General features: G+C 37.0%; 1 long non-coding RNA gene across 2 annotated transcripts in view; it reads left to right on the top strand.

Annotated features, from left to right (window-relative positions):
* Positions 1-4,038: 4,038 nt before the first annotated feature.
* The window catches only part of LOC137049645 (uncharacterized), a 414,587-nt gene continuing 394,698 nt past the window's right edge, over positions 4,039-23,927 (top strand). For both annotated transcript variants that reach the window (XR_010899665.1, XR_010899664.1), the window contains exon 1: positions 4,039-4,253. This is a non-coding gene — a long non-coding RNA (uncharacterized lncRNA). The remainder of the gene's footprint in view (positions 4,254-23,927) is intronic.

Genomic DNA, 23,927 nt, shown 5'->3' on the forward strand with positions numbered 1-23,927 from the left:
ATTAAGGAATGTCAAAATTATGACAAGACATTGACATTACAGTATGATAATGAAGTTGAAACCTGACAAAAAATTATATAAAATGACTTTTATACCATACATTTGTCTTTTTAATTCATATTTATGACTTTCTCATAATGTTGACAATGTCTTCTTTATGAGTTTTATGTCATAATTATAATTTATCAAAGCTTTTTTGATAGCACTTTAATATGAGGAAAACATATTTACTATATGACTTTGGCCTCAATAAACTAAAGAGTACTTTTTAAGAGTACTACTAGGTAGTTTTTGTAGCCTTTAAGTTTAGGTATTGGGTAGGATTAAGGGATGTAGAATATGATCATGCAGATTAAAGAATTAATATATGCTTTAAAAGTTCTCATAAACTGCCAATATATCCTAGTAATATGCATGCTGATAAGCAATTGTGACAACTGAACCCTAAAATAAATTGTGTGGTGGAAATGGACTACCATAGCTATCAGGCTTATACAATCGCATTCAGTTGTTTTATTAAAAGGATGTGAAGCTAATTGTTGTCTTTATTGTTGACCAAAAACTTTACTATTACAAACTACACTATTGCAAAATTATTGCACATTGATAACACTAATGACATGTTGGCTCTTTAGCACTGTTTAGCGTTAGCAGAGCGGCTATGTTAGCGTGGTTAGCGCTGTTTATAGTATTAGCAGAAAGTGATTGATGGCACAGGCCGTTGCAGAGCGCGGCGTGAGTTGTAGAGGCTCCTGATATGGACGCCTCAGATGCTCTGAGATCTCCTGCATGTCAGATCCCGATAACGCTTTACTGAGCATGCTACACTCAGGACTGCAGCCGCCCGCTGGCCATCTGCAGCCAATTCACCATTTTATTACCGACAACACACAATGTTTTCTCTCCGGCCTGCTGCGAATGCCCTTCCAACGCTTGTAGGGTTCCATCACGGATTTGCTGAAATGATTTGGGAGCGTGTTAGAACACTGGGTTGTGGTCAGTCAGTGAACTCGGGGGAAGTGGTCAGCAGTGGTAATGAATGTTTCGTGATAATACCAGAGGAAAAATGGACCATTCCGCCCATCCCCGGCCGCTGTCTCCTGTTTCAGCGCATCGATGAATTACCCCTCTCCACAACTCTCTCTTTACTTATCAGCTTTCTCCCCCCCCCCCACCCCTTCTTTTATCAGTCCGTTTTATCTCCTCTATCTGTGCCATTTCTCCCTCTCTTCCCCGCACCGCTTGCCGCTGTGATGTCATGGGACTGTCTGTCGCCCAGCCGACGGGCAGGTTGCCGTGGCACTGCTCTCCTCCCCTCCATCGCTCTGACTTTCTCCCTTTAGATCAGATTGTCGCCGGCGATCCACTACCGCATCCATTGGAGAACAAGCAAACACACAAACACAGAGGCCAAAAATGCAGTGACGCCTGCAATGTCACGCCTCATTTAGCCATCAGGCCTCAATCAGAGATGCACACATTCCAATCAGTCAAAGTACAAGAGATGTAGACATCTGATCAATTCTTAACAATGCAGGCCGATTCCACACATAGCATAAACACTTTCACTCAAACTCGACTGACTTTGTGTATTATGACTGACCCCGGAGTTCCAGTAGGCCTCTTGAATTATTTCCACACGTCTTTATCGCCACAGCTTAAGCATTTTGACTACGTGATCTATGGTGTCGCTTTAAAAACCCCCTTCGTGTATTCGCCGCTCTTCGCCATTCTCACTTTAAATAGGAACACATTGGAGCCTCTCTTCTGGGCTTTTAAGAATAAATGAATGCATTTGTCTGGATTTTTGTAAAGTACTTTTAAAAAGAGGATTCTGTGCTACAGATTATCTTGCATAAAAAAAGGGGAAAAAATCCTTGGCCGAGAGAACATCTCAGAGATACAGCGCACAATCAGCTCCACCTCTTCTGTATTCGTTCTTTTTTTAAATCTTTTATGAGACCTATAACTAGCCATTTTACGTACATTTATGCTTAGAGAATGAATACATATAGACAAAGCAGTTGCATGTGTTGGTTTGTAATTATTTTGATAAGGAAGCAGATTAGTACATTTTTAGGGGAAGTTTAGTTGGTGTTGCCCATGCAAAAATCACCATCATGGTTCTAATGGGTGGTTGCCAGGGTGTTGCTATGCTGTTTATAATATGTTTGGAATTATTTTAGTGCATTGCTAGGCTTTTTGGGTGGTTCCTAAATTGCCCTGTGATAAAAGGCCAAATTCAAGTATTATGGAACTTCATGGACTAGGTTTAAAGGGTTAGTTCACCCAAAAATGAAAATTCTGTCAATTTGAGCGGTTAGTTGTTATTTGTTTTTTTGCGGGCGAAAACTATTCTAATCATTTCATAAAAATATTGTAGAGCCACTGTAGTGAGTTGCCCTTTGTAACAACGTCTTTAGTGCCTTTTATGGGTCTTGAGAGAGGAAATGACATTGGTGTCAATGAAGGCCTTTCTGAGCCATCGGATTTCAACAAAAATATCTTCATTTGTGTTTCCGAAGATCTTACGGTTGTCGAACAACATCAGGGTAAGTAATTAATGAGAGAATTTTCATTTTTGGGTGAACTAACCCTTTAAGTCTGGGAGAACAGCACATATGTATTTGTTTGATAATTGATCCTAGCTTTCTCTGTTTAATGCCTTTTCTTTACACTGTGCTACTTCAAAAAACACTTCAAAAGGACATTTCAAAAACATTATGATTGACAATATTTTCACTGATGATGTTCAGTAGTGTGACAATGCCTATGTGTTTCTTTATTAAAAATTATATTTAAAAATATTAACTTGATTGTTAGGTGCAAATAATTACAGAAAAATGTGATTAATTCGTTTTTTAATCGATTGACAGCACTAGTTTTTGTCTAATTTACTGTTTGTGTGTATATATATATATATATATATATATATATATATATATATATATATATATATATATATATATATATATATATATATATATATATATATATAACCACCTTTATTTATGTTTCCCTATTTAACACTGATCATCCAAAATTCACTTTCCCCCTTCTTTCTGAGATGATCTAATTGATGTAATGAATTGGATTATCTAATCGCAGGGATCGGGGCGGATCCCCCACCCAGCTTTTATCTGTACACGGCTTCCTGAGCTGCTTGCTTACCACCTGCAATGAATCATGGGCCACAGAGACAGCTTTTACTTATTTGACACAAATCGTAATGGGTGATGATGATGGGTCCCTCCTCAACCCACGTACTTCAATTTGCAATTCGCAGGGGAAATGTTCTGATAAGAAGTTTTCTTTTCTACATTCAATTTATTCATTATGGCCAGGGTTTACACTCTGCGTGCCATGCACTTTGATGCTGATGTTTAATGGGGGGAAAAAGGACAGAAATGAAGGATGTTTCAATATTTTACAAATGCCTAAAAATAAAAATAAACACTTTTGTCTTGAAATTAATAGTTCCTGCAAGACAGCTGTATTTATGACCATACAAAAATTACCTTGTTATGGACCTTTTTAAAACATTGTATCATGATTATTTCCTTAGAAGGTAAGATCTATTTGTTTAAGTTTGTTGGGTTGAGCAACACTGCCATCCAGTGGAACTTAGATAAAATACACTTCAACAAGTTTCAAGGTGATTATTATACAAATGTAAATGTTTATTTTATTTAATAATTCGTGTAGGCTATTCGTTTGAGAAAGGCATAAACTAACTATTATCTTAATTACTTAAATATGATGTAAAAATTGTATTCAATAATCATCTACCACTCACTTTGAATGACAAGGCAGAATCAATTAAGGGCATTTGACACCATGGTAAACATGTACAGTATAGGGTATGTTATCTATATCTATATCTATATGGTATACTTGGTTAGGCCTACTTCTTTTGACTAAAGAATGAATGGCTTTAATTCAGGGCCTAGGTAGATGCAGCATTCCAAATGAATCGGGACTGAGGACGCCAAGTGGACGTGCCAGTCACGTGATCGTCGTTCACGGTAAAATGTCATCATTGATGAGGTTCAGAACTTCAGTTACTTCACTAACGCGGCTTCCTTTGTTCGTGAGGAGTTTGAGTTGGCCAAACGACCAAGGAAAGGACATAGTTTCATACACCTGCATAAGTTCCATCTGGAATTCGTATAATTTCGGCGTTTAGTGGTGAATTCATGTCGGTGACGTCCGAGACTTGCGCGGGAAATCTTAAGTGCATCGATATACTCGAGGTAGGCCTATTTTTCATAATATTTAAGTTTTGACAGCGAGCTGGTAATTTTCCACTTGGATGTTTTATTACAAGTATTTACTTTTGAACTCTTTGTTGATTCTTGGTCTGATATCTCAAAGGTTGTTTTATTTTGCAACAAGGTTTCACGTTTAAGATGGCAATATTGTCCACACAATGATTCATCACCTAATCAAACTGCGTTTGGGCTCTTAAGGTAAAATTATATAGTGTCATCTTGATTTTTTAAATGTAATTTTAAATTTTTTTATTTTTTTATTTTGTTTTAATCAACAATTGTTTTCAAATGTAGTTAAACGTTGCATTATACAATGCTATTGACATGACCATTCATGGTTGGTCTCCCCACACACGATGGGATTTCCTGTGATACTGCATGCAAGCCGCTAGGTGTCAGTAGAAGACTAATATTGTATAAGCCATTGAAATATTACAAATGTTGGAAATAAATTCCCAGCTTTTACATTTCTTACAGAAAGTGCAGAATCAATCATTTTTTCTCCGAATGACGAATAAATGCACTAAAAATGAGTCTCAAACAACAGCAGCAATGAAGGTCTATTTGAGTACAGATTAGATTATCCAAAAATGCAATTTAATATTCATTAGTGGATAAAAAGTGCTGAAGGCAGAGAAAAGAGAGTGATTATCGGTGTATGATCTCCCCCCCCCCCCTCTTTAATACTTGATGTGGAAACATTAACAATCACACAATTCAGTGCCTTAAAAAAGCCACAGGAGTGAAGGCAGATTCTACACTATTGTTTAGTATTATTATCTGAGATTGACCAGTCTGCAATTTTTTTAATTTATATATATATATATATATATATATATATATATATATATATATAATATATATATATATATAATTAAACATCTGGGCAAATGCACAGTAATAGATTAATCACCATTTTGATGAACTGTTAACAGTCTTATTGTTAAAGAAACGAGAATAGGATATTTTTAGCGATTTTTTTTTTTTTTTTTTTTTTTTTTTTTTTTTTTTTTTTTGCAATAATGTTCATATCATTATATTGCATGAATGTGTGAATCTATTTCCATGTATACATAAATATTACAATGGCTATAACTAGTATGATAGAACATATTCATTTGTTTGCTGCAGTTGTGTGTATTAAATTGCATTGGAATAACTTTGAACAAATATTATTATAATTTTTTTATGACATATTAAAAATTATATACATTGCAAATTAGAGAACAATTTAGAAACACTTGATTTTTCACCCCAGTAATATTATTAATTTGAAGGAATATTAGCTGTGGGAGCATTGGCTTCTATAGGGGAAAAAATAGGAGCCAAATAATTTAAAGTGCCACAAAATAATAAATGGGTTTTAATTTTGTCATGTTATCACATCTTTTAATTTAAATTTTTGTCGTCCACACACCTACGTTTTTCATTGATTGACGTGTTGTCCATTGATTCGATAGAGCTGAGGGCTTTGAAAAAGCCTGATATTTTCGTTTTGACACACGTTACTGAAACGGAAAGCTCATCCTCACTGTCTCTGTTTTTTTTTCTCTCTCTAACTTTGCTGCCCATCGTCTCATTTTATTGCGTCAACACAACAAAAGATGTGATGGCCACTCACAGAACATTCTTGATAAAAGGCACGCCTTTTTAATCATAACATGTACATTTATATGTTCGCCAGTGGCGATCTCAGCAAAAATATAATATTTTTGGTCGCAAATGGAACCGAGAGCCCTGTATACCATTGCTTTACTTTGAAAATAACCAAGGCACTTCAACAAAAACCTTTTGTGGTTCAAAAGTGATCCACAGTGATCAAAATTAGAGAAAAAATAAGCTTTGTAACACAAAAGAACATCACAACTAAAATGTGAGGCTTACAGCAGTCAAAAATGAAGTGTAGAGGCCTTGCTTAGAGATGACCTCAGCACATCAGCGGCCACAGGACATCACTGGATTCTCACACTGCTCTGGTGTGATCTTGGTCCACTCTTCTTCCAGTCTCTTCCACAGTTCGGTAACTGTAGTGGGTTTCTTAGCCATAACTGTCACCAAAGATTTTCCATAGATTTTCAGTTAGGTTTACATCAGGACCTCAAGGAACTGCTTTTACCCAGCTTGCAGTGTGACAGAGGGTATGTCTTGCATGAAAATTGCAGGGTGATTGGGGGATGCTCACATGGAAGGAGTGACATATTACTGAAAATGAAAACATATTTGCATTCACACTGCCACGTAGCTTTATAAGATGCCCAACTTCTGCTGAAGAAAGACACCCAACAAACCATAAAACTTCCTCATTCACCTTTAACTGACTTCTTTACACACTTTGGGTTCCATCTTTCCCCAGTTTGATGGCAAACATAATGTTTCCCATCTGACCCAAATACAAAATTATACTTGCTTTCATAACTAAAGGGACCTTTGAACCAGTTCTTCTCTGTCCACACAACATGCTCCTCAGCAAAGGTTAGTCTAAACATTTGATTCTTTCTACTAATGAGAGGTTTAGTCACTGTAGAGTGAGCTTTCATATCAAATTCTCTTAAACAAGAAACAAGATAGATTGTTACCGTGTTCAGCTCTGAACTGGCGAGCAGTTCCAGCTGTAGTGTTGAAACGATTCCTCATTGAAAGTCTCTGGATTATCCTGTCCTCTCGTGCATTTGTCTTACGTGGGCGTTTTGTAATGACCAACTTCTCTTGCAATAGCTGGAAGGGTCCTTCCTTTGGCCTTCATCTTGGACAACATGGTGTTGCAGGGTTTCAGGCACCTATAGAGCGACTTGCCATCTCTGCAAAGTCAGTGAAAATCATAACGTTTCTAACAGTTAAAGGGTTAGCTCACCCTCATGTCGTTGGACACCCGTAAGACCTTCGTTCATCTTCGGAACACAAATGAAAATATTTTTGTTGAAAGCTGATGGCTGAGAAAGGCTCCAGATAGGCCTCCATTGGCATTCAGTACATTCCCACTCACAAGACCCATAAAAGGCACTAAAAACATCAATATAAAGATCTCACTACAGTGGCTGTACAATCATTTTACAATGCAACGAAAATAGTTATTGTGCACACAAAAATCGAAAAAACGACTTTATCCGCCAAGTTATTGACGTGAACTCGATGCATGCTTGAGAATATGACGCAAATCCGCCATTCGGATGAAGCGAGGAGGAGCGTCTCTATCGCGTGAGTTCATGTCCGAAACTTGCCGGATAAAGTCATTATTTAGATTTTTTTTTTTGCGCACAAAAACTATTCTCGTCGCTTCGTAAAATTATTGTACAGCCACTGTAGTGAGATGGACTTGGTAAAAACATTTTTAGTACCTTTTATGGGTCTTGTGAGTGGGAATGTACTGAATGCCAATGTAGACCTTTCTGATGCCTTTCTCAGCCATCAGCTTTAAACAAAAAACATTTGTTTTCCGAAGATGAACGAAGGTGTTACGGGTGTCCAGCGACACGAGGGTGAGTAATAAATGAAATAAATTGCATTTTTGGGTGGACTAACCCTTTCAATAGTGTTTGCCAAATAATTAAGGAAATTAGCACCAGATGCCATATTAATTCCATTCAAATTGATTCCAAAAATAACATGTCTAAAACCTTATTATATAGAAGCCTAGAGTATGGAACAGACCAAAGTTATGAAGGCAACACTTATTAGTGAATAACAACTTTTGGTCTAGTGCACAAATACAATGAACTACTTTTAAAGTGCCTTGTCATTTTTTGTTCCCTTTTAAATAATTAAAAACAACCATTTAGATTTTGCTTTCCGATGCACCTGCAATTTGATTGTTTACTTTCCCTGGAAAGCTGCTGCTTTGTAAACAAAGGTCTGCATAAAGTGCTAATTGTTTCTGGCATCAGACATTGGCAACCAGACTAATATGATTGTCATTCACCTTTGCAGCTGCTTTTCCGTAGACCAGTATGCTGCAACTTTGCTTCTAAAAAACACAGTCTACATCTAATGATTTAATGACTGGTTGATTATTCGCATTTCCTATCATTGAAATAGTTATGCTGCCTTCACATGCTAGCTGAATTATCATAGTTTCCTAGTTGGAAATTGGACACAAACACCCTCTCAAGCTGTATTCACTAGACGTCCGTGCCATAAACTTTAAACTGCTATTTCCACAAGAAATATGCAAGAATTAACCTGGTTTCCTCCATGATTCATATTCTTTCCAACAACAAAGCACTTGAACACTTGTCTGTCTATCACCAGACCAAGCTCAATTTAAGATTGAACATTGGTCTGGGGAGTCTGCTCTGTATTTTCTACTGCACAAGAGGCGGGATCAACGAGCATTATTCAAATGACTGTTTGCAATTGGATAATCCTTTAACCAATCAGACCACAAGAGGCGTGATCAACGGGCAACAACCCATCGTTGTTAAATCATGTTAAATACGCCAAATACACACCAGGTGGATAAGCCACTTGGCAGTAAAAATAAATGTACAGGTTTGCAGACTGAGTTGCAGTGTGAAATCAAATCGCCGGCAGATCAGCCTGAGTTTGTTTACCCAGTCTACTTAAACGCAACAAGCTCGAAAACAAAACTTTAGAAGTTGGCCATTTGGGATTACACATAAAGGGAGCATTAGTACCAGAAGCAATAGACCAGCGGTTCCCAAACTTTTTTACCTGCGCACCCCCTTCAATGTCCCGAACGGGTTTGCGCACCCCCAATACCCACTTCAAAAAAAAACACAAAAAAAAACGAACAAAGCTTTGTTTTATCGCCATATAAAGAGTTTAATCATGGGCAAATAACCAGGGCTGCATTTCCCAAAAGCATTGTAAGCCTAAGTTGATCGTAAAAATGATCGTACGAGTGATCTTAATATTAAGGTCTGTTTCCCAAAAGCACCATAACTTAAGTAGCACTTGAAAATGATCGTAGATCTACGAGTGCTCTGGAGTAATCGTAAAGCTCTAAGTGTATCGTAAGAAGAGAGAGTTATGAGGTCACCTACAGGACAATCGGCAGATTACACCTTTAACTTTATTCAAGTGCATTGTGATAATACTATTTTTGTTGTTGTTGTTGTTATTGTTTTATGAGGGCAGGTATCAAACAAAAAAATAAAAATACACATCTGAATTAAATGACAGAAAAAAAGAAAAAATTATAAAATAAGTAATGTAGAAAACATACTTCAAAAACTGGGAAAAATAGAAATAAACTTATATGACTTGCGGAAGTGCACAAAGACCAGCCTTGTATTGGACAGTCCTCTGCAGTGCCCTCTTCCTTTTTGTCAGGCTTGCAAAATCCTGCCATTTCTTGCAGACCGCTTTACCCGATCTTTTAACTAATAATTTAACTTATAACTTTTAATTTGGTAGCAATGTCCTCCCAGATGTTTTGTTTCTCTTTGTTTCTACGATGCCCTTTAAATCTGTTGAAAATAATATATTTTCCCACTCCACCTCCTCTAGAAGGATATTGATTTCGTCTTTTTGAAAGGTATCTTTTCTTTTTTTTCCAGCTATTTTGTCATTGACTCAGCCTGTAGGTAGTTGCTTATTTGCTTATAATATATATAAAAGTTGCTTATAATTATTAGGTGAACCGTTCAGAGGAATCGATTCCATATAAGGTTATATTTCAGCACTTCGCAAATGGACAGCGACTCTTAAGTAGCACTTAGAAGGCGTTCTTGCGCGTTCATGTTAAGTACATTTTTGGGAAATGCACGTGAAATTGCTGCGAGTGATCGTAACTTCGCTCGTAGAAAGTGCTCTTTATAGCTAAGATACATCGTTATTGGGAAACCCGGCCCAGAACATGTATGACAATAACAACATCAAAAAAGTTTCTATATAATGCAACAAAGCTACGCACAAACTTCCACTTTTAAGAGGATGTGACAGACACAGGCTCAGTAACAGAAAGCTTGTTTATTTTCAGCCGCATAAAAGAAACATTGCAGCAATAGGCCACTAGACCTATTCGATGACTGTGGAGCTAGCATCATCATAACACAACGGTTATGTAAATTAGAACGACAGTACATTGAATTAAATTGCAATGAAGTTACAAACGAAAACGATCCACAACATTAAAGAGAATAAGGTCCGATATAGATAAAACAAATAAACACGAGGATCAATCTGAAACTTTTCAAGTGCAACACATTTGGAATGAATGAAACGAATCGGCACGCATAGAGATGTGACGTGTGGAAATTTTCCCACTGGTTAATCAACGTGTGTTTGCACCGGTATCACCGACAGGGCTTTTAAATCACTAATTCTATCTAACCGAAAGGAACATATGCACGCGGCTGCTCCGGTATTAATAACGGAGCGGAGCAAAGCGAGTACTTTCAATGAATTCCTATGAAAGTTAAGCTTCCATATGCATATTCAGTTTAGAATTAGTGCCGATTCGGGGGCGGGTTGCTTGAACTGTGGATTCATTAACCTATTATTCTTAAAGAAAAACACAGCAACACACAATGACAAATTCACTTAAATAGGCACTTTTACATTTTACTTTGAAATCAAATCTTCCGCGATCATCTTGTCTTTTTTTTTTTTTATTGACTGAAAAATCCCATTTAAAAAAAAAAAAAAAGACCCCATTACATTTTTCCTCTTGCGCACCCCCTGGTGGCAGCTCGCGTACCCCTGGGGGTGCGCGCACCACACTTTGGGAATCCCTGCAATAGACCACAAGTCTGGACTGTTATTATTTAAATATAAATAATAACTAATCAACTAATCATATAATTTTGCATAGTTATAATAACATTTGATTTGTGTCGAATCAGTCTTCAAAGTGTTTTGGGCCAAATGAATCTGTCAATTGGAAGAAGCATGCCAACATTGCTGACATAACCTAATGCTAAAACTATAAAACAAAACTAGATTCATTTATGAGAGTTTTTTGTGTTTGCAAGTGTTTTTTGCAGTTCCTGTCTAGAGCACAATTCATTGAAATTCAAGACATTTACAAACCAAACAAGTTATACTGTAAGTGCAGTTTGACCTATGCTTGTTCAGTTTGAGAAAGGGTGGCTTTAAACCCTTAAACTCTCAGTCTGTTGCAAACATCATGAATGATTAATTTGATGGGTGAACACTCATGGCAGTTGTACTGTTGACGTTCCAAACAAAAGTGCTGAACAAAATAATTGCTTAAAAGACCTTTTGAAATGAATGTTTTATATCAGTTTGAGTTTTAATAATAGAAATAACGAGTTTGTTTACATTCATGCACAACCATTGTATGACTTCATGGCTTGAAAAGGCATTTACCATCTCATTGAGGAGAGCATACTATAGGCCGCATTTCCACCGCAAGAACTTTCCCCAGGAGCTAGGAACTTTGGGATGTTTTTTTCGACTGCAGGGACCAGGGTCTAAATGAAGTTCCGGGTAAAAATTTCCCCATCAAAAAATTGCTGCTCATGATGTAGTACTTTTTCAAAGTTCACGAACTTCGGGGATCAAACTTCTGAACATGCTGATTTGCTGAGTTCACACATCATTTTAATTGGTTGACTCCACGAAGCATTTTACGTCAACCACCATTTTTAAAAGTCTGTTGCGGTGCGTGCAGTAACAGTTGTTTGCTATTCTCATCAACAGTGGAGTTTAAAAAATAGAACAGATGGACCGACAGAATGATTCAGGGTTTGTTAAGTTTATACGCAAACGATGACATCCAGCGAAAACTGGAAAGTCACACGCAGTCCTACGTCATCCGGACTTATGTTATTTTAGACTACGATGGAAACACAAACAGCAACAGATCTGAGGGGAAAAAAAGTTCTGGGAAAAGGGTTCCTGGGACAAATTGGTCCGGGTAATTTTGGTGGAAATGGGTGTATAGTGACTTTGAATCTGACCAAAATCATCAAATGTTCGAGTTGTAATTTTTTTTTGAAGGTGCACTATGTAGTATTTTTGCAGTGAAATATCCAAAAAACACCATGCCAGTGTTATATTTTTTTGTTCAGGTGAGCTCTTACAATATCACAATTGTTTCCAACTATTTGTAAATTGTGAAAAAAATTGCTGAACATCTGAGGGAGTCCTGAAAAAGCGTAAATAGTGCTGTTGATTTTGTCCCCCGTCTTAATAAAAGTCCCGCTGCTCGCAAGCCGTGTGTTTTGCAACAATCGCTCCAGCGGCCTTACTCAGCTCCCTCAACATTCGGTCCTGCTCTGCTTCATACTACAGTAATAATAACCACATTCATAAACATGATTGCTATCCCGATTGTTTTCCACCGGCTGTGAGGTGAAAACAACATCCCAAGATTCTGGTCTTAAACTTGGCGTCATCAAACTTCGCCTTTGTTTTGAATAGGTGACCTCTAGCAGGCGAAAAAGTAATATAGGGTAGTTTTAATTGTTCACTTGTTGATAAGTGTTACAAAGTTCATACTGAAGTCACTGCTGCATGATAGCCTCGCAGTGAACAGCTAAAGGTTCTGGTTCTGGGCCTCCTGTGGCGTTAGATCATAAACAACATTAATCCTCTGTTAAGCAAATTAATCCTTGTCATGGATTAAATAGTATTTTGAAAGAAAACTACAAAGACCTACTTTGCATTTTGGGAATCACCCATTGAAGCAGGTGCCTTTCACGCAAAACGGAACATTAATTGCATGAAAGCACATTAAATCAAGGGCAGCCCCCATGGAGAAAAGTAACTGGAGTTGAGTTGTTTTCTCAAAGGCAAAGGAGCCATGTTGACAATTTCTTTTGTTTGTAAGAGAGACTTTTTATAAACCTTGAGTTATAAATCTGCTTTTTTTTAATCCTTTGCAAATAGTGCATATTTTTTTTCCTTGTTAAGATTTCTCAATGTTAAGTGGTCTCTTCATTTTTTTCAGAGCTGTATATATTTTTGGTGCATGGTATTATGGTATTTAAAGAATGTTATTTTTGTTATTACAAAAATAGTTCTTAAAGCTGTAATGCTATGACAACACTTTTTTTGCAACTTATTTCAATATCGTGACAATATCTTATAACGTGATAAAAGATTAATCAATTAATTGCAACAAAAATTGATATCGGCACATGCCTACCCCCCCCCCCCCCACACACACACACACATAAAACAAACAAAAAAACGTATTTATTTGTATTGTATTTATCTAATGTGTACTTTAAAGCTGCACGATCAATTGTTAAAAGATCACGTTCTTGATTCAAACACCCATTTTATCTTATTTCTAAATGACAGCGATTCCGCTATGTCAATTGCTATGGCTTTTTCACTTCACATGCGTCAGTGGAGTGTGAACAGCGCGTGTTTTTGTTCCCCATGTTAATGAATGAGAGAGTCGCCATCACACATTCGATTCGAATGCTCTCTTTCATTGATATAGGCAGCGAAAACAAACAAACTGCTTATGCTCCGCTGACCTTGTGACGTGAAACAGGTTTTTAACCAAAGCCTTTAGGGAATTTGGTTACCCTTTTAAAGTACATCACCCTGCAACATTCAAATCTGCGTTTGCGCTACCACTGATCCGGAGAGAGTGCAGCTGTCATGTTAATGTGCAGATACTCAGCTTCAGTCTTTTCAACCACACATTTTAACAGTGGTGGAATGTAACGAAGATCAAATACGTTACCTAAGTAAAATTTTCACGTACTTTACTTTGTACTTTACTTAGGTAGAATCAATAGTGCATACTTTTGACTTTTACTTTGTTATAGGGCTGTAACGATACACCAAACCCACGATTCGGTTCGTATCACGATTTTTGACCCACAGTACGATACAAACCTCGATATGGGGGGTCAAAACAGTTTTATTATGTACAGTATTCTATAGCCTATTTTGCCGTCAATACCATATATCTGTATGGTCAATAGGCTACTGCCGACATTTTCTTTGCGGTACCAATAGGCAATATATATTTAACATAAAGTATAGGGCCTCCTGTACATCAATACCAACAGAAACGCCGCGTCAGACACGCTTCTGGTGTGCAAAGAAAGAGAAAACGCCACGCAGCCGCCCCGCGGATGACACGCAACAGAAACGCCACGCTCACACCACGTTGCCAGCCGGTTGGGGAAGCTTCTTGAAACACTTACGGCAAATTGTGTGGGTCTTGTCAACTACACGATTGCCATCCTTGTTCTCCACCGGGTAGCTGAAATGTTGCCATACTGCTGACTTAAAAGTTGGACCTGGACAGGAAGGATAATTCTGGCAGTTGGAAGGGGTGTGTCGCGATTCTGCCTTCTCACATCGCGATACAGGTTCGTGGACCTGCGTATTGCGATTTCGATTTCATATCGCATATCGTTACAGCCCTACTTTGTTACCTTGTCCTTTTGCAGGAATTATTATACTTTCCACTCCACTACATTTCTACAGCGTTCCGTTACATTTTCGTTACATTTTCTGATCAGTTTCAGGGCTCGAGATTAAGGCTTGATTAGTGTTGTCATGATAACAAATTTTTGACTTCGATACGATACCAGACTAAAATACCTCGATACCGATACTAAATTGATCCCACGGTAAAAACAAACAAAAAACAGGTAATATGAATAATAGAACTTTTTTTTTTACTAAAAATTCACTTGGCCAGCATGTTCCTGCCCTGGTTTTTGACCATTCCCTTCTGTTATTGCTATAATAACTGCATGCCAGTGAGAAGATCTTTACAGAGATCATCATTATCAATCATTCACTAACCTTTTACTTCTCAACAGTTTGGGATGAACAAAATCTTATTTTATGATACGAGTAATTTAATATTTTTTAAATGTAATCTTATAATTATAATATAGATTTTTAATTGTATCTGTTTTTAAAAATAAGCAAAAAATGCAAATTACTTTTTTGCAAATTATTTAAAAATGCAAAATACTAAAAGTTTATAGTTTTGGTATAAACATTGTTATCTAGCGATCAAAATAGTACAAATCACCCTTTTTAAAGTGTTTTCACACTTTAAGACTATTATTACAAGTCTTATTACGCCAGGAGTTAGACTGAGACTGTTTAAAATGTGTTTGTAAATTAATCATATATTCAAGACTCGAGATTCATTCACAAATGCAGATTCATCCAATAATGACGTTTTTATGAATGAGACATTCAAATAATTTTTTTTAATGATTTTGTTCAAATTAATGTATTTTTTTAAAATAGACTGAAACATTGGACATTTTGTCGGAACCTCTAGTAAACTATGCATTTTGTTTAGTTGTCTGCTTTTCTACAGAATCGTGGGATAATCTCAATCTCAATTTCAAACAAAAAAATTCTGATTCTCAGTTTATAAATAAATGAACATTAAAATAAATGAACTATTGAATAGCTGAACGAAAAATGCAGATCAGGGTTAGGAGGATTACGAATTGGAATTGGACCAAGTCATGAGGTTCCTAAAATTTGTAATAATACAACTGACAAAGCCTTGGGCAAAAACTTGTTAGTGTTGGGAAGTGATAATTTGAATGTCAACATTGAATGTCATTAAAGGCTGCACATGGTCTGTGAACTATGGATTGAGTACCAAGACTCTAATGATGATGACCTATTTCAGTATCTCTCATGCCCGCATGTGACACCACTACTTGCAAAACTCTATGACTAGTCTTTTGTCATCATCTCAACTAACCTTTTCAATGGCAGAGTGACAAGAAGTTATTTTTTTTCACTGAGAGTTAGCCAAAAGGTCAGATACTTAACGATATCTGTAGTGTGAATGCACCTTAAAAGCAAGCGGTACTAATCCAGTGCAACAAGAATTAATCACACAACACTATAAGATATTAAAGGCCTCCTGTTAAAAATTGCCACCCCATGATATGCAGATATGTCATTAAACCCCTGGACCTGAAGAATGCGCCAGCACGTTTTGCTGGATTTTTCCTCATGACAGTGTAAAACAACTTAAAATACTCAATTTTTGGCCTCACAGATTAAACATTATGTCTTTACAAAGCTTAAAGTGTCTACTTTTATTTATGTACACTCAAAATAAAAACAAAATTTTGTGCTTTTCGCTAAATAAAGGGAAAAAAAACGGGATGCGCATTCTCCCGTCTGACTCTGTGATGTCCATTCTGAAATGCGTATAGAAATATACTCAGATCTCAGAGAAAACTTGCCTCACAGGCAATACAGATATCTCTTTATAAAACTAAGTCATTTATATAAAAAACAAATAAAAACAGCGAGAGGTTCAGTTTAGTGTGGTTTGTGACCACACTTGCGCGCAAGCAAAACGATTCACATGCAAATCGTCCACGTGAAGGAACTAAGGATGGGCATTTTCCCAAAATATTGTATTCGAATATTTGGGCTCATAAAAATCGAATAATTGAATATGCATTTATTTAAATTTGGTATTTTGAGAAATTGAGAGAGATGTTTCTTTTCTTTTTTCCTCAACATGTCGTCACCGTTTCTGAACAAGCTTATGATTAGGCAATGTACACACATGCTTACGTTATACCTTAAGGTTTTTAAAACATTAAACAGTGTGTAAAAAATGCCTAAAGAATCACCTCAAAAACAAAGGGCATCACCTCAAAACAAAGACTGGTTTTCATCATTCTTCTGATTTTCATCGAGCTCGGAAAACACACTGAGGAATTCATGTTTAGACATTGTATCTTTGCCTCACAGCTTGGAATGAAGGCTGAAGCTGGGCTTCAAAGGATAGTTAACCCAAAAATTTAAATCATAATTTACACAACCTGTATGAATTTCTTTCTTCTAGTGAACACAAAAGAAGATATTTTGAAGAATATAGGTAACCAAACAGGTAATTCCATTTGGAGTTAATGTGGCCCATCAACTTTTTGGTTACTGACATTCTTTAAAATATAATTTTTGATTCATAGGGATGCACAAGATTTATCGGTCAGATAAATCATTGGGCGAAATGGGTGAAAATTAGGTCATTTTTATTGCTCTGATAAATAAACAAAATCTGATAACTAGATCTGTTAAAGTACGCTTGCTAAATCAGTCAATCATTCTGATTTATCTGAGATTCCTCCACTCCGAGTGCAAGTGACTGCAGCTTTAATACTATGTTACGCTCATTACGTCCTTATCTGTGAACATGCCTTTGCCAGTCTGAAAGTTTTTACAATTACACAGAGACAGTGAAAAGGCTAAATCCATAAACGACAAGGAATAGAATGGATAGTTTTGTTAAGGATATACTTTTTTTTTTGTCTTTTATCTTTTTCTTGAGGTTGACAAATGCCTGTGCATTTAAACTTAAATTCTATATACCTTCCACATCCTCATGCACTAAATGTTGAATAGGCACCTTTCTTAATGCATGAAACACTTGAGTATAAATTTGTTGTTAATGAGTTGTTAAGTGTAGATAAACCATAGTTCTGTCATAGTTTTGTTAAACCCTTTGTTACTAAGCATTGTTGTGCCCTATGCAAAAAATAAAAACATTTGAACACTGTCAGAAAAAAAGGTACATGGCTGTCACTGGGGCGGTACCCTGAGGTGCAAAACCAAAAAGGTACTAATATGTACATTTAAGGTGCTAATATTTATCTTTAAAGTACTAATTCACACTCTTAAAGTACTGATATGCACCTTTAAAGGTACTAATATTTGCCATTTAGGGGTGAGTAAGGTACAAAGATACCTTTTCACTTTTGTACCTACCGCCCCAGTGACAGCACTGTAACGTTTTTTCTGAGAGTGAAGAGTCAGGACTGAAGTTTGCCATTATAATAAGTTTCATCAGTGCATCTTAGATTTCCTATTCTCCTGGGTGCACAAACTGCAGATTATATGAAAATTATAATATAAAAATATGAATTTACTGGTTATTGATATCTGTACCAGAATTGGGTCAGGAGAAGGAATTAATTATCGGTATTGGTTACATTTTTTCATATTGTGCATCCCTATTAATTCATACAGGTTTGGAAAAACTTGAAAGTGAGTAAATTACACAATTTTCAGTCTTTTGTTAACTATCCCTTTAACAATACTAACTCGAAAGGCACACACCGCAACAACTACCCAGACATGCAGTTTTATGCTTTAAAACGTAAGACAAATGAGAAGCTACCTGTCTTAATATGGTCATGGTGGAACCATTAATCAGGGATGGAAATTAACTTTTTTCTCCACCGGCCACTGTGGCTGGTGGATTTCAAAATCTACTCAATGTTTTTACTAGCCACTTTCTTGTTTTTATCAACAATTTCTGTAAGTCAGTTTAGATAAAAATATCATAAGTGAAATTGTAGCAGGGCAAAAGATTTCTGTTGTCAGTTTTATCATTCACTTCTGTATGTGGTGCCACACTCCCCAGTGTATTGTGACATTCCAAACACTAGATGTCAGTATATCATAAGAAATGTCCCAAAAATGTAATTATATGGTCTCTTTTCATTAGCAAGTATCTGATGGTTTGAACTCACATTATATTTTAAATTCAAATCAGTCTGAATTCATTGAACCTCTTACCAGCTCTGTTGAACTGTTGAATCATGTAGATTTAACAAGGGCTCATTTCCTTATTCCCAATTCCATTTTTTAATGAGTAAAAAGGTAGAAGTGTCCTAATGAGGACATTTTCATCCCAAAATAAAAAAAATAAAAAATTCTGGATTTGACCACGGCGACCGGTGGTAGTCTAAAATTCCACTCCTAAAGTGATATTGATTTTGTCTTTATTGATTCACTACCCCATTCTCCTGCGGCCACGCTAAAATCTCTTCAGCTCAGTGTAACAATCCAACAGCCTGCGGTTGATTGTTCAACACCTTGGCAAGAGTTGAGGTCAGGGAAGACGGTTGAGGAGGGAGGAAAAGGCAGAGTAAGAGAGAGGGGACATAGGAGGTGGAAACAAGGAAAGTCTGAGAAGCATTAACGAGCACATGCTCTTCAAAGCTATCTGCTCCTTTGAGACCTTCCTTAGGCCTGCTCCCTATGGCATGCAAGTGTGTGTACAGATACGCACACACAGGAAGAATGTCTTTAATAAGTGAGCCATTGATCCAACTCCCACCACCAGGCAATTAAGAGTCCAAACTCTCTAATAAGCTCCAATTGGCTGGCCGGCAATTACTGTGGCAATGGCTGGAAGAGTGAGCATGAGGCGGCTAGACTGATTGGTTTCACTGGCCCTAATGCGATTGCGGTTCATACCTTGCTGTCTGCTCCACGGGTGAGCCGCATTTGAGCAGTAATGGGCGCCCGGCTACAGATATATCTCAGTGAGGCCTGATTGTACCCTGCTGTCAATAAGCAGTCACACCTTTAATGGGGACGAAGGGTGTGTGTGTGTGTGTGTGTGTGTGTGTGTGTATGTGTACTTTAGGGTCAAGATAGTGTCATGGAATGTCCCCATTACACCAGGGAAATATGGATTTTCAGTAATGAGACAAAGGTATGGTTTGGTGGTTTATGACTGTAAAGAAGCATTTAAGGCCTGGTCTCCTGGGGGAGCTGGGATGCTTGAGGTAAGAACATTATTTTCTTTGAACCCAAAATATTAATTCAGACATAACACAGCAAACCTTAGTGACTTCCTGGCCTTGTGAGGGCTTTCACCATGCATTTAAAAAAAATAATAATTGTACTTTGGGGTAAAGGGACAACGTTGTACCTTATCTACCATCTACCCCTAAAAGGTGCATATTAGTACCTTCGTGTAGTAATATAAATACCACAGTGAACCTTTAAAGGGTAAATAAGGTGCAAAGATTTCCCTTTGAGAATACTGTGAAAAGTTGTTGTAGCCCTAAAGGGATTGTTTTTTTTGTAAGATTTTCCTCCCTCCAGTAATTGTGAAGTTACGGAACCAACCATAAAATCTTTCTTTATACGCATCCCTGGGTAATTATGAACAACTGATCAGTCAATGTTTCATACATAACATTACATAAGTTGTCAACACTCTTTCATGTTGACTTCAAAGTCTCATGGAGCCTTGTGCTATTCTGCATTTCCCCCAGAATAACTCCTGTTTCTTATTGTGCCTTAAACACACATTAACGATGCCGTTTTTTCATCTGCGGCTCTACTGTACCATCTTGCTGGTCTATGATCATAATGTTCTTGTAATGGAGGTATACTGAGACAGTTTGTACAGTGAAAGTTCCCAGACGCCTAGCAACAGCTACCAGCTACTTAGTCGGCTGCTTTATAGGGATCTCGACATAGCAACACATTGAGCCTTGTGAAAAATCTTGTTAACTCTGTTGCAGTGCCTTTACCAGTAAAGCAGCAGTTGACATCACTTGCAGCGAAGCAGATTTTGTAACATAAGTAATAGATTACTGATCTTTGACTCTTACATTGTAACTAAACAACAAGAGGTCAGGTTTTAGCTGGTTACTTTCTGCAGTTTGTTCTTGTTGGTAGATCCTCAATCCTCTTACAAGCATGAAATTGATATATTTCCCCCTTGTTTACTGTTCTTGTACCAACATAATAGTTGCTAATGAAGGGCTTGCGATGGTACATCTTCTAGAGGTGCCTTCACGCTAAGGGATGTCAGAACATCATTTTCTCGCGGCTCCAGAGTGATTAGTCACAATGCAAAGGTTTCAGGAACAGAGTGAGCTACGCTAATCTGATAGCCATGTTAATGTTTCCATTGTAATGTTGAAGGTTACCAGCAGGTTAGAAGCAATCTTGTCTCAAGAGCTGGCCTACATAGCAATGAAAAATTCAAAAATATCAGGAACAAATCTGCTATACTCAACTCGTATAGTCACAACCTCTCGCTATTTTCTGTAAATCCTTCACCGCTATTCATAACGTTATGCCCTTTATAGATCTCGGACATGTTTGTTAAGAACATACATTTCTGGGATTCCAGTACTTTAGGTCATGTGGCTAAGAGTGCTTCTTAGTAAACTTCTATTAACCTGGTGCTACTTCAAACAGACTGAGTGATCTCTATTCTACAATTTTGCACAAAACTTGTGTACATACAAACATTCCATTCATTTCTTTCTATCCTTCTCCAGTAACCTTTATACCTTGAGTCCCTGTATATCATTTTATCTTTAGCTTTCATTTATCACCACAAAATCTGAACTGGTGGGCTTTGACACTGTCACCATAGGCACCATGAACTTATCACACAATATGGTACAATATGGTTTTCTCTCAAATGCTGCCCTTCCAGCCCTTTTCTGCATTGCATTGACTGTTGGTTGTAGTCAACTGCACAGGTTTGCAAAATGGTGCATTAAAACTAGAAAGCAGGCACCATTCTGAATGATATGATTACAAATGAGGCACCTTGTGGTTAAGTGCACTTCATGGATGCCAAGGACAGAGTCCTGCACAAGTTCATTTTTGGAGACCCGCCCCCGCCCGTACCTGCACAGTTCAGCCCCAGATCCAATCCTTTACCTGTGATGATATCAAAGTTTGGGGAAAATATATAATTGCGATTATTCTGGTTAAAATTGCAATTGCGATTTAAAATGCGATTATTATTATTATATATATATATATATATAATAAAATTAAATATGTTGATATCAATTTCAATGTCTATGTCTTTAATATGAAATATGAACCTCTTGCGCATCCACTGTGAGGGAAAAAACTCCTGTACATGGATTGAAAGCATGGATTGTCCTTTAAATGTATTATTTTTTAAGTTTGTTAAGTTTTTTTAATTTCTTATGTATTATTTTTCTTATTTATAATTTATTACCCAAACGTTTAATTCATACTGAAAGCCAGAGGGCGCCCTCGAACGGAAAAGCCACATTTGCCTCAGATAAGTGATATGATGGCGTTCATTTTCAGGAAACCCCTTATGTGAAGCTAACGCTGTAAACAGAAGATAGAAATGCTTTGATTAAACATGACGACAATAAACACGACTGCAGCAAAATATGGTTTGAGTTCTTCAAGCCATCTAGGGTATTTTAAAGTATAATGCAGTGCTGATTGATGTAGAATACTATAAAATAATGCATAGTCTGCCTCACTCTGCGGTGAGAAGCCACATCAGCTCACAAACACTCGACTTACAATATGAAGTGAGGTAAACATGTTATTAAACGTTGTCTTTTGTTGAACAGGTTTATGAACGCTTCACTAGTTTGTGAAGATGTTTGACTCGTGTTGCTTTTTCAAACGCACGTTATAAGCGACTCAAACTCGCAGTTTTTCAGACGGAGCAGCGTTTACTCCTGATCACAGAGCCGCTCTTCGCTAACACACTGGGTATTTATTTATTTAATTAAAACCGCAGCCTTTAAGCTTTCATAATCGCACATCATCCAAATCGTGATTACGGTTTGTTTTCGATTAATCATGCAGCCCTAATCAAAATTAAATACGCACCCACCCAGACCCGTTAATATTTGGCAAGTTACCCGATACGTGCCCGCAATAAATCACACACGTTAAAAATCATTCCAATTAAAGTGCTTTATTTTTCATCTCGCACCTCTCTCAACATCCCAACAGTGTAATGAATAGGTAAAGCCGCTTATGATGTTATTTTCCTGATCTCATATTACACCACACTTTCTCCACACAGCTAATTTTGCCTTTAAAGACTTGTTTTCAACAATTGTATATACTCCACTCTACTTTTACTTCATCCATAGCTACTCCTGCAACGCTCGCTCCAGCTAGGCTACGAGAAGCATCAACAAAAGTCACACTGTCGCAGTAGTGGTGACGTGAGAAATCTTTTAGTTACCTGCCTTGGCCCCTAAAAGACCTCATCAAATCAAAATGTGAGGTTCTTTTCCTCCTTGGTCTTTATCTTGTTAACAAACTTTAAGCTGATAAAATGTAGTTCTTTACTACCAATAAAACTGAAGAACAATTATTGACTCAACATGATATGGCCATCAAAATATTTGTCCATTTTTTTATTTTATTTTTGATGGAATGATCTTATTAGCTGGGTTTCCATTCAAACATGAAGGGACTCTTTTCAAAGTTCACAAAAAATTGGGTGCATTTTAGGGCTGTGCTATTAATCGAAATCGTAATAAAAACGCGATTTGAGAATGTGCGATTTTCTAAATCGCTGCATAGTACGATTTTTTTCGCTCCTGGCCCCAACCTCCCAGTATGCTATCCGAACCAATCAGAATGCAGCGTGCCTAAATTGAGTGCGACAAACGTAACAGACCGGGCATAACACATCAAGACATGAAATAAATAAAAATATTATAGGCTAGGCCTTATATTTAAACAAATTCTAATTAAATAAGCTAGTCTTTCTTTAACCCATGGCCGACGAAGTCGGCACATTCTGATGGACATTGTCCTTTAGCCTATGGCAGCATATATATCTCACAGTACAATACATTTTTAGCCAGATATGTGCAAGACATAATTATAAACTATAAACTGTCTACTTTTATCTGTGTAGCCTATACTCACAAAGGCCGTTGATTCAGAAAACGGATTATTTTGCACGCACTCACTCCAAACGCTATCTTCATTTAAATAATTTATTTTGTTTATTTGTTTCTAAATTCAGTTCATATTTAAAAAAACAAAAAAAACAAATCGAGATAATGAAATCTAACGAAATTCAAAGCCAAAATAACGACAAAAAGAAACAAAAAAACCTTTGCGTTACCACCATGCAAAATCACACATTTCGTTCTTCTAATTTTAATGTGGATAAGGCCTAGCCTATATCCTTCC

Source organism: Pseudorasbora parva, chromosome 20 (assembly GCF_024679245.1).
Source record: "Pseudorasbora parva isolate DD20220531a chromosome 20, ASM2467924v1, whole genome shotgun sequence".
Classification (NCBI taxonomy): domain Eukaryota; kingdom Metazoa; phylum Chordata; class Actinopteri; order Cypriniformes; family Gobionidae; genus Pseudorasbora; species Pseudorasbora parva.